We start from the raw sequence: 15441 nt of genomic DNA on the forward strand, positions 1-15441 counted from the left end.
TCATCTAGGCATAGGACAAAACGGAGATTTATTTCCTCCGTTGTCAATGTGGCCATTTTAAATAGGAAGAACAATTGCAATAAAAATATTTGGGGTTTAGTGTTTGCTGTAAGAGAAGAAAGTTCTTTTGCAATCTGAAAAACGCAGAGGTGGACATCAACATGCCAGGTACTAATGGCTGCAAATAGACTAGTGATGATACTCTCCAAAGATAAGCCTTAGACTGGCTACTTCACTTCAGAAAGATTGGAGAAAGTTTTATCAAAACCCACTGTTATTTTCCATGGATGCCCTTTAGGCCATGCTTACATGTTTACTTGTTGTAAACTGTACTCTTATCGTATTCTCTGTCACTTCTTCAAACAATTCCTAATTGACAAGATAGACTGTAACATTTCATGGTATACAGGTATGAAGATGTCTTTCAGTGGAACTTGCAGAAAAATCGGATTGAAACTGCCACTGCCTATCCTTCCCCCCCTCCCCACTTCATTATGCTTAATATCTCAGTGGACTCCACCATGGATTCACTATAAATTTTAGTATCTTAGCCACATGAAGAGGGACTGGATTGAGAAGGGTTTTTTCAGACGCTGTTTTCCAATTGAGCATTAAGCACCCATTGTAGCACTATGTCCCTCATGGTGTAACAGATGTCTTTGTAATTTAATTCATATGAGTTCCATGAATATTTATGTATATTAGTTAAAAACAGTTCAGCTGCAGCAATACTGTTCTGTGTCCCCTAGTCAACAAATAAGAAGTGCTCCCCTTGCCACACGCTTATCTCTCAGTTATTAATGTACAACAACAAATTCCAAACTCTCAGCTGGGAACATTATATTGTAATTGCTTAGTAGGCTATTAGGGCATACCTGTCTGTCAGAATCAAGATACAGAAAATAACACTGCTCTTAAAGGAAGAGAATGACTGCTTTCTTGTGCCATCTCGTGGAAAAATTATTAATTGCAAGACAATCTCTATTTCACACGGTTCTGTATAAGCAGAAATGTCAGGAACATGGTTCAAGCCAGCTTTGCTTCCTACACGAAAAATCTGTTGCCTATACAGTAGTAGCTTGGTTTGTTAACATCTTATAGTCAAATATTTTTGATCAGTCGACCTAAACTCACTGGCTTATCTTTCTGTATGCCTTGTGGATTGTCTCCATCATTAAAGCTCTTCTTTCTTTTCCTTGCTATAAACTATTTTTAGATCATACTTTCATGTACAGATTTATACAGAAAGATAATATGCTTCCTTTAAAATTCATTGCACAACAGAAGTATGTATTCTTACCTGGACTGTTGGTTGGAATAGATCTTTTTTTCAGTACTCTTTTGAAAATTTGCAAACTAATTGTTCTAACAATAAATATTCACTGATTGCTTAACTACACTTATTAAAATGTAAATTAAAATCCCAAACCAATGACAATAATTAAGGAAGAATACATTACTAAAATGATGAAAGATCAGGTTTAACTTTTTTCCATTATTGAATATAATGTCAATTAAGTATAACTGGAAAAAGAACAAGCACAGAAGAAGTCTGAAAACAGCTTTTGCCACAGAAAACTAAACAGGACTGTGTCACTTCACACAGAGCTTAGAAGAAGACTATAGAGTACTATGTTGCAAGGGTTTTGTCATCTTTGTGTTGTGAGTCCACTTGCAGTCCATAAGAATTTGAAACACGAGCTAAATCTTTCTGTCCTCTCCCCTCCAGCCATATGATAGTCTATCTGTAGGAAACTGAAACACTTATCTAAATCCCCTATCTTTAATCTATGGACACTTGCTAAACAACTTTGACACAATAACATAGATGATAAACTCTAGGAAACCCCAGTGAGAGTGTGGTGGAATAACAGTAATGATTGAGGATTTAACCACGCAGGTCTTTTTAGCCTTAATGTGAGTCAATAAAGTTAATCTCTATGTTCCACTTTGAAACTACACATATGAGGGTTTGAATTATTTCCTTTTATTTATGCTTATCCTTTGTTAATGCTTCAGCATATGAATACTACCAAATAAGACTGCAGTGGAGGTCACAACCATTTACTCACTGTAAAATGAATTAGAATTGCCTGGGTGCAGTCTAACCCAGTAACCACTTCAGGAACTGCTCCATCCTGGTCTGTCCTCCCCATCTCTCACTTTAGGAGTAACATGCCTTTTGCCATGTTTCTGCTTCTTTCCAGAGCAGATGTTGCTCTCTTATGCTGCTGCATGACTTATTTCAATTGGTCAAGAATCCTCTACAGACAATGTCAAGACCAACAAATTGAGTGATTATTTAAATAAAAGCCACTTGACAATGGCAAGCTACTGTGCTAACATATTGCTTCACGGACCTCCTTCAAACTGTACTATTTAAATTCCTCTGACCTACTAAATGCCCTTCCTGCTTCACTGTTGCTGCAATACCTTTGTGCTTATAAAGCATGCTGAACGTGTCAGAGGGACGTCAGTGCTTGTGGAAGACAGTGGTTATTGTTTCAGCTGTGTCAAGATCTCATTACATGTGGGTCAACCACAATATGAAGAAACACAGAAGCATCTACTGTTTGTGAAAAAACTAGCTCCACACAGCTCTTTGCTACAGCTCTGAGCTCTGAATCAGTGGCACGGAGGCCTTGCCTGTCCTTCTTCTTGACCGTTTTTCTTAACCACTGCTGTAAGTGGACTCAGACACGAAACAAGATGCAGCACCAGCCCCTGTATTTGCCTGATCTCAAGCATGCAATACTGTATACAGTCTGTATATAGGCTTAAGTTCCCAGCTGGCTGCTCTCACCAACTTTGCTGCATGCCCTTGTTTCCAGCAGCTTTGCAACCTTAATAGCAAGGTTGCAAATCGCAAGGTGTTAAATTACAATCTCTCCGTACAGGCCTAGTCCATGCCATGCTGAGGTGAGAACTGCCATAAGCCAGTTTTACTCTGACACAAATATTTTGGTTCTTAATGTGGGACACAGCTTATATGGCGTTCTCCATAATGTAAGCCTATAGATATATTTGCTCCAGTGCCATCTTTCATGTCATTACCAAAACCAGACCTGCTGTAGGTGGTTATTTTTGACACTTTTTAATAGGAGCAGAACTGAAGTCACATTTCAGTTACATACAAATTAATGAGACTAAAAGTGCTGACAAAGCACAGATGGTTATGCTCTCTTGCATTCAGAATGTGTAATGTACGTTCTTTTGTAACAAGAATTCATGTAAGTGCATATTCCCATTTGTTTTTTGCTGCTACTGTATATCTGCTGCAAGTAGCATAATTTTTGGGTCAAAATCTTCCACTCAGCATTGAATTACAATAGTATAAATTGATGTCAAAATTTAATCTCTGCCATCTTTTCAAATAACTTTCCTGCCTTGCCTTAGACCTGATCCCCAGATCTGTACATGCTGTGTATCCCTATGATGCCTTTTGAGCTTCAGCATTACTTTCAGATCCCAGATCCATTCTGTTGACTGTCTCGACTTGGGCAGCTTACAGATTGGGTAAGACAACTGAACATTTGAAGTTTCTTGTGTTGCCAGCCTTAAGCATACAAAAACACTAACCACTGAAAATTATAAGATATGAGCAAATAAATTTGAGTCAAAGGAACTTTTATCTTGTTTTTGAGACTTCAAAGCCCTGTTGAATCTTGTTTTCCAGGTTGTCTTTGAAGGATAAAGTACTGACACAGTTTCTTGCCTCCAGGTGTAGGGCTTCAGAATTCAGCCAGATATTATGTGTGGGACTTGCTAATGCTGAGCTCCTGCAACCCACTAAAACTTAAATCTAAGAACCCTTGACATAGAGAAGTCAATAAAGATTTCTGAGGTCAGCACAAGTCACAGGACAATTTGGTAACTATGTTAATGGAGCCATATTTAAGGAGCTGAAGTACATAATAAGCAGTAATAACAATTCTGCAAGACAAATTAGATGGTTACTAACATGTAAACAGACCCACAGTTTTCAGATTATGTCATTAGTAATAGCTGTGCAATTCTGATGCTGTCAGAGGGAATAATCATATAGATCTAAATGGAAATTGCTGAACTGTCTTGTTGATATGGAAGAAAGGGAGGAGAGGTGGGTTGCACCCTCCCAGCTGTGTTGGCTCTGCAAGGTTAACGGGAGTGGAAGGTAGTACAAACTTAATTTTGCCATTGGAAAACCTGACAGTTTTCCACATTCACATTTCACAGTATAGCTAACGCTTAACTTTTCTTCTCTATCCTCTTACTTGCTGTCAGGCATTTTCTTTTCAATACCTTCCTACACTGCATCTTGATGTGCTTTGTTTCTCCTATTTAATCTTGTACATAAAGCAGTGGTGGTGTGCAACATGTCATCACTCACCTCAGAGAGGACATGGGGGTGACTTAGTTTCTCTAGTCCTTCTACAAGGAATCACAACTCACTTTGGTCCCTTGTGTCTAAGCTGTGTGTGTAAAGCAGAGGGTATGATCATCTGTGCCCCCATCGATACCACATTGCCCACAACACCCTTATCTGTTGCAGTCGAAATGTTGCAGCTTCAACATTAAAGATTCTTGTTAATGTAAGTCTGTGCAATGACAGGACAGTAATGCATATTTACAAAGTGTTTCGGTGATTCCTTCTCAGACAGTAGTAAATTATTTCTCAGATGAGACCTTTTTACACTTGATGAATAGCACATGATTGTCACTACTTTACTGTTTAATTTTTAAATTAATTTGAAGTATAATTCTCCAACTATAAAGTGCTCCAAGACTACTAAAAATGAATCACATTAAATGAACTTCATTATAAATCACCATTTTTCCATGACACTTAAAAGTATGCACTGGAAGAAATTAATGCATCAAAGCAGGATTCTCAATGTTTCATTTAAACAGAAAATGTATTTCAGAATTACTTAAAACAAGAAAACACTAGGTGAGTATTGAAATTGTTTGTGTGAAACTCCTATACGAGTTACATAAAAACCAAGCTTATATCTAGTAAGAGCACACAGATTTCTAAGTCCTGTGAAATTTTACACTTATGCACTAATTTCAGCTTTATGTTAGTCAAAAATACAAAAGAGGGTTACAAATCTGAACAGTGACATACAGTCTTATACCATAGATAAACTTTCACTAATTACATTTAAAAACAAGAAAAGCCAGTAGCACGTGAAGGAAAGCAAACAAATTTTGCATTACACTTTCTACATAAAACCACATCTTAATACTGAAGAAAACAACACCAAACACACAAAACATAAATTCTAAACTTACTTCCAAATGGTCATTAAACTACACTTCTTGGAAAAAAAGGACAAAATTAAAAGAGATGCTGTCAGATAAAACATGAAGCACATATTGGAAGCTGCATTTTGTAACCACAGTTTGGTCTCCCGGTAAAATCCAAAAATGAGAAAGGAAAAGAAACAAACTAGCTCTGAATTTACATGGAAGATGCCAATTTTCTATAAACATACAGATATTTGCAAGTCTTTCGTGCAATGACAGTACCCAAAAGCAACAGGTTGAATATCAAATCTATTCAGCTGAGCCAGCCATGCAGAACATTTCTTCTGAAACAGAAAACTACAAATTAAGAAAGCATAGCTTTTTAGACTGGTGTTCAAATAAAGTCCTACATTTATTTCAAAACAAAGTACAGAGATTTTGAACTCCAGTAGGAGGCTTCTTGTGCTAGTCTCTCTGCTAAATGCTCAACCATTCAGAGGTACTATCTGTTTACTACAGTGGCCTACATTAAACTATGGAGACCACTGTTATGATTAGTTTCGGAACATGTCTGCTCTACTCATCTGTTTTTTTCTAGCACCTGTTATTTTTTTACAACACAGAATAAGAATACAAAATATGTCTGAAAGTTTAAGTTTGCAAAATTTTTCAAAAATTTGTCAAAACCACAAACAAGTGCTGAAAACTAAACGCTACAGTGAAATGTTGGAAATGAACACAAATTTTAGGCATCACTCACCTCTTCAGAGTTACAAAGAAACAGATATACAATACACACACTTAAAGCTGTAATTGCAAATATATATTAATATTTTAATTATTAAAATTATATTAAATTGTATTAAAATATATTAAAGCATTTTTTACACGGAGCTTCAGTGTTTTATTAATAAAAAGATTTGCTAAGATTACCCAGCTGAACGGGAATGCTTTCTGCACATCTACTGAACAAACAGAAAAGTGAATGCAAAATAAAAATTACCTAGACCCACACTAACTAGGTTTAAACTTAATAGGCAAGCTAATTCTGAGACTTCAATAAGGTTTTAGCAGAGTTTAAAACTTTCACCCAGCTAGTTTTTGAAATTTCAGGGAAGTCTTAGAATTATTGACGAAGAATTTCTATAACAAAACCAATGAGCTTTCTCGGTTGGAGTGGACCAAGATCAATAATATATCATTATTGTAAAAATGTTTGGGGAAGAGGGGAGTTTATTCTTCTGCCCACTTACTTTGCTACACATGAGTAGACATGTCATGGTCAACAACTGAGTGCATGAAATACTAACACACAGAGTCCAAACAGCACAGTCTTAAATGGTTTGTTTTTCTTAGATGGTTTATTGAAGAGGCAAAGGTCTACAAAACGAGTATTTTACGACCCCAGACCAAAAGCCAAAAAAGGCAACACAGTTGCCCCTGACCCTACCACCGGGACAAAAAAAAAAAGTGTGGCAGAGGGACTGCCTTTATTTTGCTCCAAAATAAATATTTACTTGCTTTTTCAAAGGAGAGAAGGAGGAGGGAAGGAAAACACTGACTTAATGCGGCCTAAAAGAAAAGAAAGTTTGTAAAGTTCCTACATTCGTCCTTCCCCAGAGAATTATCTCATTTAAATACAAGTCTCAGTCACAGAAAATGGGAAAAATAAAAGCTTTGTGAATGTAGGCATGAAAGACAGTTACACTTGCAGTAAACAGTGATGAGTCAATATCTACTTATTTGGAAGATTGGTTTGTTATAATACATAAACACAGGTACTTATTAAAGCCTGAATCTCTGGAAGTTGGCAAGTACCACACTCTTACTGTTTCTGTCCATGATAATCCTGAAGAGGAATGTTTCTGAGCTACAGTTAAGTGTCACTAAGGTCATTATGTGGTATTTAATTATTACGTTGGAAAAATGGAGCATCACACACTTATCTCTGATGTAAATGTGGTTCAGTAACATGGAGTTATGAGTGACCTGTTCTGAAACCAAAATGGATGTGAATATCTAAGAAGGAGCAGCATATTCCACTTACTCCATAGTATTTCAACAAGTCAGATCTAAACCAAGATGTACAAGTGAATCTGACAATGTGGTAAGTGTACTACAATTTATAAATAATAAAAACTACAGACATAAACAGTATAGGCAAATAGCTATTGTTTTCTCTGTATATTCCTTTGGATTATCTTTTCGTTGTCTTGTAGTTATACTTACCATCTGTACTGAAACTGCTTAACAGAATGGTCCTTTTTCACTAAAGGGAAAATGTATCATCAAGATGCAGAAACATAAATTTTTTACTTAAACAGAAGTAAATGGTAAAACCAATGCCTTAAAAATAAATCTGCTGGAGATACAAGAAAAACTGCAGAGAAACATCAGATGTAATAGATTATATGTGGATTACAAAATATGTGCATAGCTGAAAACGAAATTTAAGGGAGTAGGAATAAACGTGAACATAGACTAAAGTGCCATCTGCAATAACAGGAGCACTGCCACTAGCTTGAGAAACAAGATGCAAAGGTGGAAGCTTGGAAGACTGGTGTCTTGGTAAATCAAAACTACTGCTCAAATAAATGTATTACCAGTACAGAGCTTCATCTTAAAGGAGGTAAACGAGTCAGTAAATGACCAACTCAATTACCTAGTTTTCCATAAGGTTGTCAACACAAGATGTTTTGTTACATAACAAAGGATTCCAAATAAAATCATAGCTACAGTGCCATCACGGGTAACACATCTTAATACTCTGTTGTTGGCAATGCTATGCTCATACAACACTTCAAACCAGCCAATAAAAACCTTTGAGAAAGTGTGAAATTAAGCATATGGGCAAATCTGTCTCACTATCACAACTCTCTGGGATATTCCAAAGAGCATCTGCCTCATTCAGTGCCCCTCATTTTATTAAACCCTAGAGGTTTCGAGTGGTCTTTTTTTTAAGATTGTGAAATTCATTGACAACATATAAATATTGATTTTTATTTTTTTTAACCACGGTGCCTAGTTTCAGGATTACTGATGATAGACTCACACTTCTGAGACAAACACACAAACTTTGGCCTATTAGAAAATTTACTGAGGGCCAAGGCGTGCTGATGCACAATTGTATTAGTGGTTTTATGCTGCTATGGAACACAGTACAGCACAATTTTGTAAGTCCTCAAAGATATGAAAGAACATACGCAAACTGAATTTCAAAAGTATGACAATGAAGAGTCTCATGTATCTCTCCTGTCCCTTTTCACACTTGTGAAAAGAGCTGGCGTATTTCTTAGAAGTCTTTCTGTGATTTATGATTTTTATAATCACATTTTCTTTGTTTCTACAGTCACTCAACTTGCAAAACTCTACCTATTGCAAAATTACACTTGCAAAAATCTACCTATTGCAGACATATAACAATATTCAAAACATCTCTGTATTTCCAAGGAAATAGTTTGAGTGAAACTTTTCCCTTGTTCCCTCAGCTGCATGTTCACGTTTCAGAAGTAATTACTTAAACACACCCACACACCTACTTCATTTGATAGGCAAAATGCCTGCCCTCTCCACCTCGAAATCATAGGTCAAAGCTACACTTATGGTTGAAATACATCTTGTTCACACCGTCTAGTTTTTCCAGCAGAAAAATAAAATGTTATTAAAGAGGCTTTTGCTGTTTCTAACCACATGTCTCTCTTCCCCCAGTCTGCTTATGTGACCAACGGCCCATGCTATAAGCAGGGAAGTCCAAGAGACCATGGCCACTACCTTTAACGAGACATAGGTTCTGCATTGGCAGCAATATTCAGTAATACATATTCAGTAATACTCAAAGGTAACAGAGAAAATGAATTTTTTTCAACAGGACTCCTAGGATATTGTACTCTCTCATTACAGCTCTGATTTTGAGGTCTATGTTCAGCATTAGTTGCAATAGCCCCAAGAATGATTTTTGTGCCTTATGTCAAACATATACTTGCAAGTCTTACTAGATCTGGGCTTATACAGAAAAGAATAGCAAAGAAGAAATGTCAAACATAAAAAGGAATCTCTTTGTTCCATACCCTTTTTTTTTTTGTAAAGTGAGACCTACACATGGGTTTGGTGGTGCAGCAAGGTTAACTCATTAAATAGAAAACCCTGCTCTCTTGGAAAGTCTTCTATCACATCATTTAGTGTTATTTCTGATATGCCAACTTTTTTCCTGTTTAGCATAAACTGAAAATCTCACTTCTGTTACCTAACAAGACTTTTATACAGCCTGGACATCTGTAGGCCTTAACAATTGTGGACCCTTATAAAAGACATATTTTGAAGTACTGCTGTTCAAATACCTTTTTTTTTTTTTCCTACTACGATAAGTGAAAGTCAAGACAAAGAAGAGACTAAGGTCAGAGACCAAGCGCAAGCCAGTTTTACACTAACATTTTTATTTGATTTTCACCGCTAGCTGGAACTTGAATTGCAATAAAGCAAATCAGCCTAGGTTCTCTCTACTATGTTCTCTTCTAAAGGAAAGTCAGCTTTCAAAAGTGGAAGATTTTCTACTTATATCTAGATCAAACAGAAATGTAAACCTTGTGACAGTCAAGTTTCACTACAAAGAACTGGTGATATGGCATCTCTCCCTGAGTTCAACAAATCCAGCCCAGGTTTGGCAGAGCTTATCAGCCCGGATCACTGCTGCTTCTTACTTGCACTTTCAAATGGGGCTGGGATGTCCTTGTGGGGATGGGACCATGGCATAGCCAAAACAATGTAATAGAAAAGAAAAATATTCTTGAGGTTGGTTCTTAAATGAGCTGAGTGAATTTGTAGCTTCTAAAAAGTATCAGTGCAGAAAACTACATTGGAAAAAGAGATTATGACATATAAAAGTCAAAGATCAAGTTCATCATTTACAATTTCCTTAATTTATAAGAATTTATAATGCCAGGTGAAATGTCAACTTATTGCTCAAAACATAAAAGTTTGCCAGTAGCTCACTGAATTCCACCCCTGAAATAGTGGGACTTACTCTCTTTTCCTTGAACCTTTCCCTGGGACATTATTTTAAAATAAATTTTAAAAAGCATTATTTTTAAAATCCCTTCTAAAAAGTGCCAAAAGTGCACCCTTTGCCAAAACAGCATTGTATTTGACTGTGTAATGTGAAAAGGAGATTCAGTTTGTTTAATACAAGTACTAAAACACTGGGAAATATTGGCCAGCTTTGCAAGTATGTATTCATTCAATAGCCTGCTCAGCCTCTGTAAGTGTACAAAGGTATGCATGTGCACGTGTGTATAGCAAGAATCTAAACAAATAAGAATTTAAAGTATGAGCAATTCATTTCAAGGACAAGTTTTAAATTATACTGGCTTCAGTGGAATTTCTGTGAAAAACTCTTGAAGAATCAGGTGCAGCATTTCCTTAGAATGATGCAAACTAAGGATTTTCTTAGGAAAACATCACAGCTTAATTATTTTGACATGACATTGCAGTGTTCAGCAGAAATATAAAATCTTGACTTGTAACCCAGTATTCCCAGAAAAATCACTCAGGGAGAAATACTAGGTGAAAGCATGTACACAAGAACACACATTGATAAAAGTATCCTGAAAAACTCAAATGAAAGCAAAGCAACTAGATAAATATGGAAATTACGTTATTACCAAATTGTCACATTAAGGACTAGTATAATAAACCTTGTGTATTAAATCCACATAAAGAACATGTAAATTGTTTTTATAAAAAAATCAATTAATGTAAAACCTGCACTAGATTTGCACAAAATGCCTTCTAGGACTCCAAAAAGCTTCTTCTCTCCTCACTATGGAGTGTCTCCCTGCTTTCAGGAGTCAGCCAGAAGCAGAAGTGCTGGAGCAGCGAGTGGAGGGCTGCAGGGCTGCGCTTCCATCATGGAGAGAGGAAGCACTACCAACCCTGCCTGACAGCCTGTTTTCATTCACTTGCTGACAGAGCAGATCCCTGACAAGATGAAGACAAGTGCCTTCTTATTGTTGGTGCTTATTCTGGAGAGGGACAAGTGAAGTCTCACCAGCCTTCAAGATGGGGGCTGTACCCCCCACGATACCTCACCATGGTCCTGGGCAGCTGTTAGTGTTCACCACTGCCTGCCCTAGAGCCACGTGGAGTTGCTGCAGTGGCCTTGGTGTGCTCAGTGCCCTCGAACAGACCCCAAGCATCAACCCCTTGCAAGAAGGGAAGAAAGACTCCAGAGCTGGGGGCCACCAGGGAAGAGACCAGGCTGGCATGGGGGCACTCAGCTGGATGTGGCCTCAGCCTTGCCCCCAAGCTCCCTGGTCCTCAGACTCCCATTGGGATGTTGGCCATCTTCAATAAATGCTGCCATGGGGCAGAGCAAAATCTTGCTTTGAACCCTTGCTCAGGCACAATCTGTCAGATCCGCACCTTGGGCTGGAGAAGGACCTCTTCCAAAGTAGCAAGATTCCCCTCAAAACCCCTCGTATGTTAGCACACCTAAAAATGCATGAACAAAGTAGGTATATTAACTCCTACTTATTAAAATCAGATTACTGCAAATATGTACGCTGATTTCCAACCAAAGCCACAAAGAAGAGGTTTTCATGCATGTTATTTTGGCAAATATTTTTCCCAAGGGCATTGGCTAGCGAACAAAACGATTACAAGAAATTACAGTATGTATGATGAACACTTTTTGGTATGCACAGAACAATTTAAGGTGTTATAATGTCACGCTGCCACATGAAAAAAAAATTAAAAATCACAGGATTTTTAAGTTATTCAGAAAAGAATACAATGTTCGCTCTGTGTTATAGAAGCGATTAAAAAAAAAAAATTTAAACCATGTTTTAATAACACTGTGATTACAAGTTGGGGAGCGTTTATCTAAAAGAACAAGATGAATGTTTCTTATAGCCTTAATCCAAAACCCTTTGAAGCTGAAGAGTTTTTCTCAATGACATCAATGGGCTTTGGTTCAGGCCTCAAGACCATTTGTCATTATAATATGTAGCTACTCATTTCAGACCAGTGTTCCGCACAGAAGTGCCACATTTGCACACAGTATGTCTATAGTCAGAGAGCCTGCACCAAGCCCAAGAACCCCGCAGACAGTTACTACAATAACTTTCTGGGGAGCAGAAGATGCCTTTTTGTAACGCATTTGTGCTGTGTCTAGCATGAAGGCTAGACATCTATCATCAGGCTGCTAAGCTTCTGTACAGTACAAATCCCTTAGTAACTCATGAGTTTCCCCTCATGATATCTGTACGAAGCACCAGCAATTTTGCTTTTACTGGAGAAACACAGAAACCTAGATAACTTACACAGGGTCCCACACAGTGTCAGTGCCAGATGTGGGCACTCAGTCCAGAATGAAAGCTACTCCTCAGAAAAACACAGTTAGGAAAAACACTCAGCCTAACTAGGCCTGCAGTTTTAAGTCTACTTAGGACAGTTTAGAAGACTACTACCTTCAACAGCACCAAAATGACCAGATTGAGGTTGAGGCAGGTAAGTAGGACTGTAACTGTTCCCTGCTGTGGCTTTTGACGGTTGCCCCAGAGCTAGCAGGAGGCCTGAGCTTAGAGTACCCTGCCTGTGTTGCAAGTGAATTCTGCATTGGTTTGGGTGGATTTGCCCCTTTTAATACGAGGTAGCGCTTTCCACAAAAAGCAGCCTTAACATACACCAACAGCAGAAGACTAAGAGTTGAACTGCTTACAGCAGACACCTGGATAATAGAATGGGCAAAGAAATTACAAAAGTATTCACTAATTATAAGCAAAAATACTGCAAAATGTTGATGAAAAGCCAGTGCTTATGTTTTATAGGATGTGAAAGTGCAAGCCACAGCAAAGTTAGCCACAAACTTGTACTGAAAACCAAAGACCTTGCTTCCATACACCCTTTTGTTTGGTAACGTTTGGGTTTGCAAGTTAGTGAACAACAAAATCCTCACACTTTTAGAGCAGCATGCTTTTCAACACCAAGACTGAGTTTGTTCATAAACATATCTATTTATAAATACATAAACTACATCTTTTAGTCTGTCTTTAGAGAACAGTATTTCAAGTAGACGAAGTGCATTACTGAATGCCGTGGTTGTCCTCTGAGAAACATATAACAGAGGGCAAGGGTGAGGAATATATTACAGGAACAAGGAACAGAGGAAGCAAAGACAGCATGAAATACCTTTCTTCATAAAGAAATAAATTCATTATTCCCTGTTCTCTCAGTGTTAACAGTCTATAATTTGAAATGCTTCCTCAGTAATTTGGACCAAAATGATCACCAAACTGAGCATATACTGACAAGACATGCATTTGGTGTGGAAACAAGACAGTGAGAAAAACACAACATCCCCTCAGTATGAAAAGCACATGGCTATCAGCTCTTTTACAAGATATTTCTCCCACCATTTCAGGTTACATCTCCTATATACATTTCATCTAAATAATTAAATGTCAAAGCACATCAAGTTATGAAAAACATATTCATAGGATTAACAACAGAGCAAGACAAAGATCTTTACCATAGCTGTAAAACCTCAGACTACATTTGGGAATAATCAGCCTCAGATGAAATCATACTACATCTAAATTAAATTAAGGCTATGCACCTGAAATGTTTGTTTTCAAATGACTTAAGAGACAGTCCCTATGTGGTCAATTACTTCTTTACTTTGCTGCGTATTTTCCTACCTACCATCCCATTTGTTAATTACAATGTCTCTTGTGGTACTGAAAGGAATTCCTTTCATTTGTTAATAGTGGTGTATATCAAGCACTTACCTCTAAAGCAGACTAAGAATTAGAGTTGGATTTCTTCATAAGACTGTTAAAACTGATTGCTATGACTCAAAATTGCAACAGCTCCCAACATCTCCAGTGACTACTTTAGTAGTCTGAAATTTGCAAGAAGTCTATGTAGAGGGTGGCTCCTAAAAAAAAAATCTTCTTCAGTAAAAAATATAAAGTATGTGACAAGAAAAGCACTTTCTGTAAATCTCCATGATGATTATTTATTACTTGGTGTATGGAAACAAACGTTCAATTAAACGAATATGGTAATTTTAAACTACTTTCCCCCCTTAATTCCACCACTTTTAGAGTTAAAAAAAGAACCGACTGAACAGATGAGTTATTTTCAGTTTTAGATACAGGTCTTAAAAAGGACAGTTAAACCATCAGGTACACTGCAATTGAGATAAAGTAAAGTTCCTCTTTCAGATAAATAGAAATGAGAAGTAGCTACATCGGATTCTGTGTTCACTCGGTATTGTATTATTTTAAATTCCGAGTCTCCTGGAGATTTACAGCCCTATGAACCCATACTATTTCCAGCTCCTGCCATAACCTCAGTTACATTACTTCCCCCTGCTTGTGCAATCTTCCAGTATTCAGCTAAGATTTAGAAGCCATTTCTTCATTTAGAGCAACCGGACAGGGCTTGGGTTGGGGACAACTCCGAGGCCCTCAGTGTGAGCACTGGAGGAGGAGCATGAGCATTAACTCTGACAGTGACAACATGTACATTTTATCACAGTAGATACAGTACATTTTGGTCTAGACAAAGTTCTGCCTGACCGGGATATGATGGACTTGGTTTATCTTGCCAACAGACCACATTTAGTATTGCTTGACAGTCCCTAGATTGCTCATTCTCATATTGTTGATTGAAGGAGCCAACAACCTCTCATATATGCAAGCTGGGCAAAACTGAAAGATTACACAAGGACACGTTTGAAAAAAATTAAAACAAAATTCAGTTTTCTAATAAGACGTAACTAAGCCTTGTTCACTGAGCCATGTCATTGTTCATGCTGTGTGCTACTACTCTTCTAATCTTCTAACACCCCTTTCCCAGTGTCTGAGAAAATCCCAAAACTTGATTCCTGCCATTCCACTAACATTTCATAGATTTATTTGTAGAACAGGAACACACATCGTTCCGTACAATATTTAATTTAGCCCCTTTCCTCAAATAGAGGATGGCTTTGCTGGTGGATCTTTCCTTCAGATTTTGGGTAACTGAAATGCTGTTTTTGAGAACAGTTTGTGTTAGAGTTTGCTGGTCTAGAAACAGAGTCTGAGTCAAGACGAGACACCTGCACCATATCACAGGGTCAAACTATGGCTTAAAACCATTAAAGCATGGCTTAACTTGAAGATGTAACCATGCTTTTAGCTGGGTGTTTCATCTTCACATTTGTTTTGGCAA

This window comes from Leptosomus discolor, chromosome Z (assembly GCF_034619465.1).
Source record: "Leptosomus discolor isolate bLepDis1 chromosome Z, bLepDis1.hap2, whole genome shotgun sequence".
Taxonomy (NCBI): domain Eukaryota; kingdom Metazoa; phylum Chordata; class Aves; order Leptosomiformes; family Leptosomidae; genus Leptosomus; species Leptosomus discolor.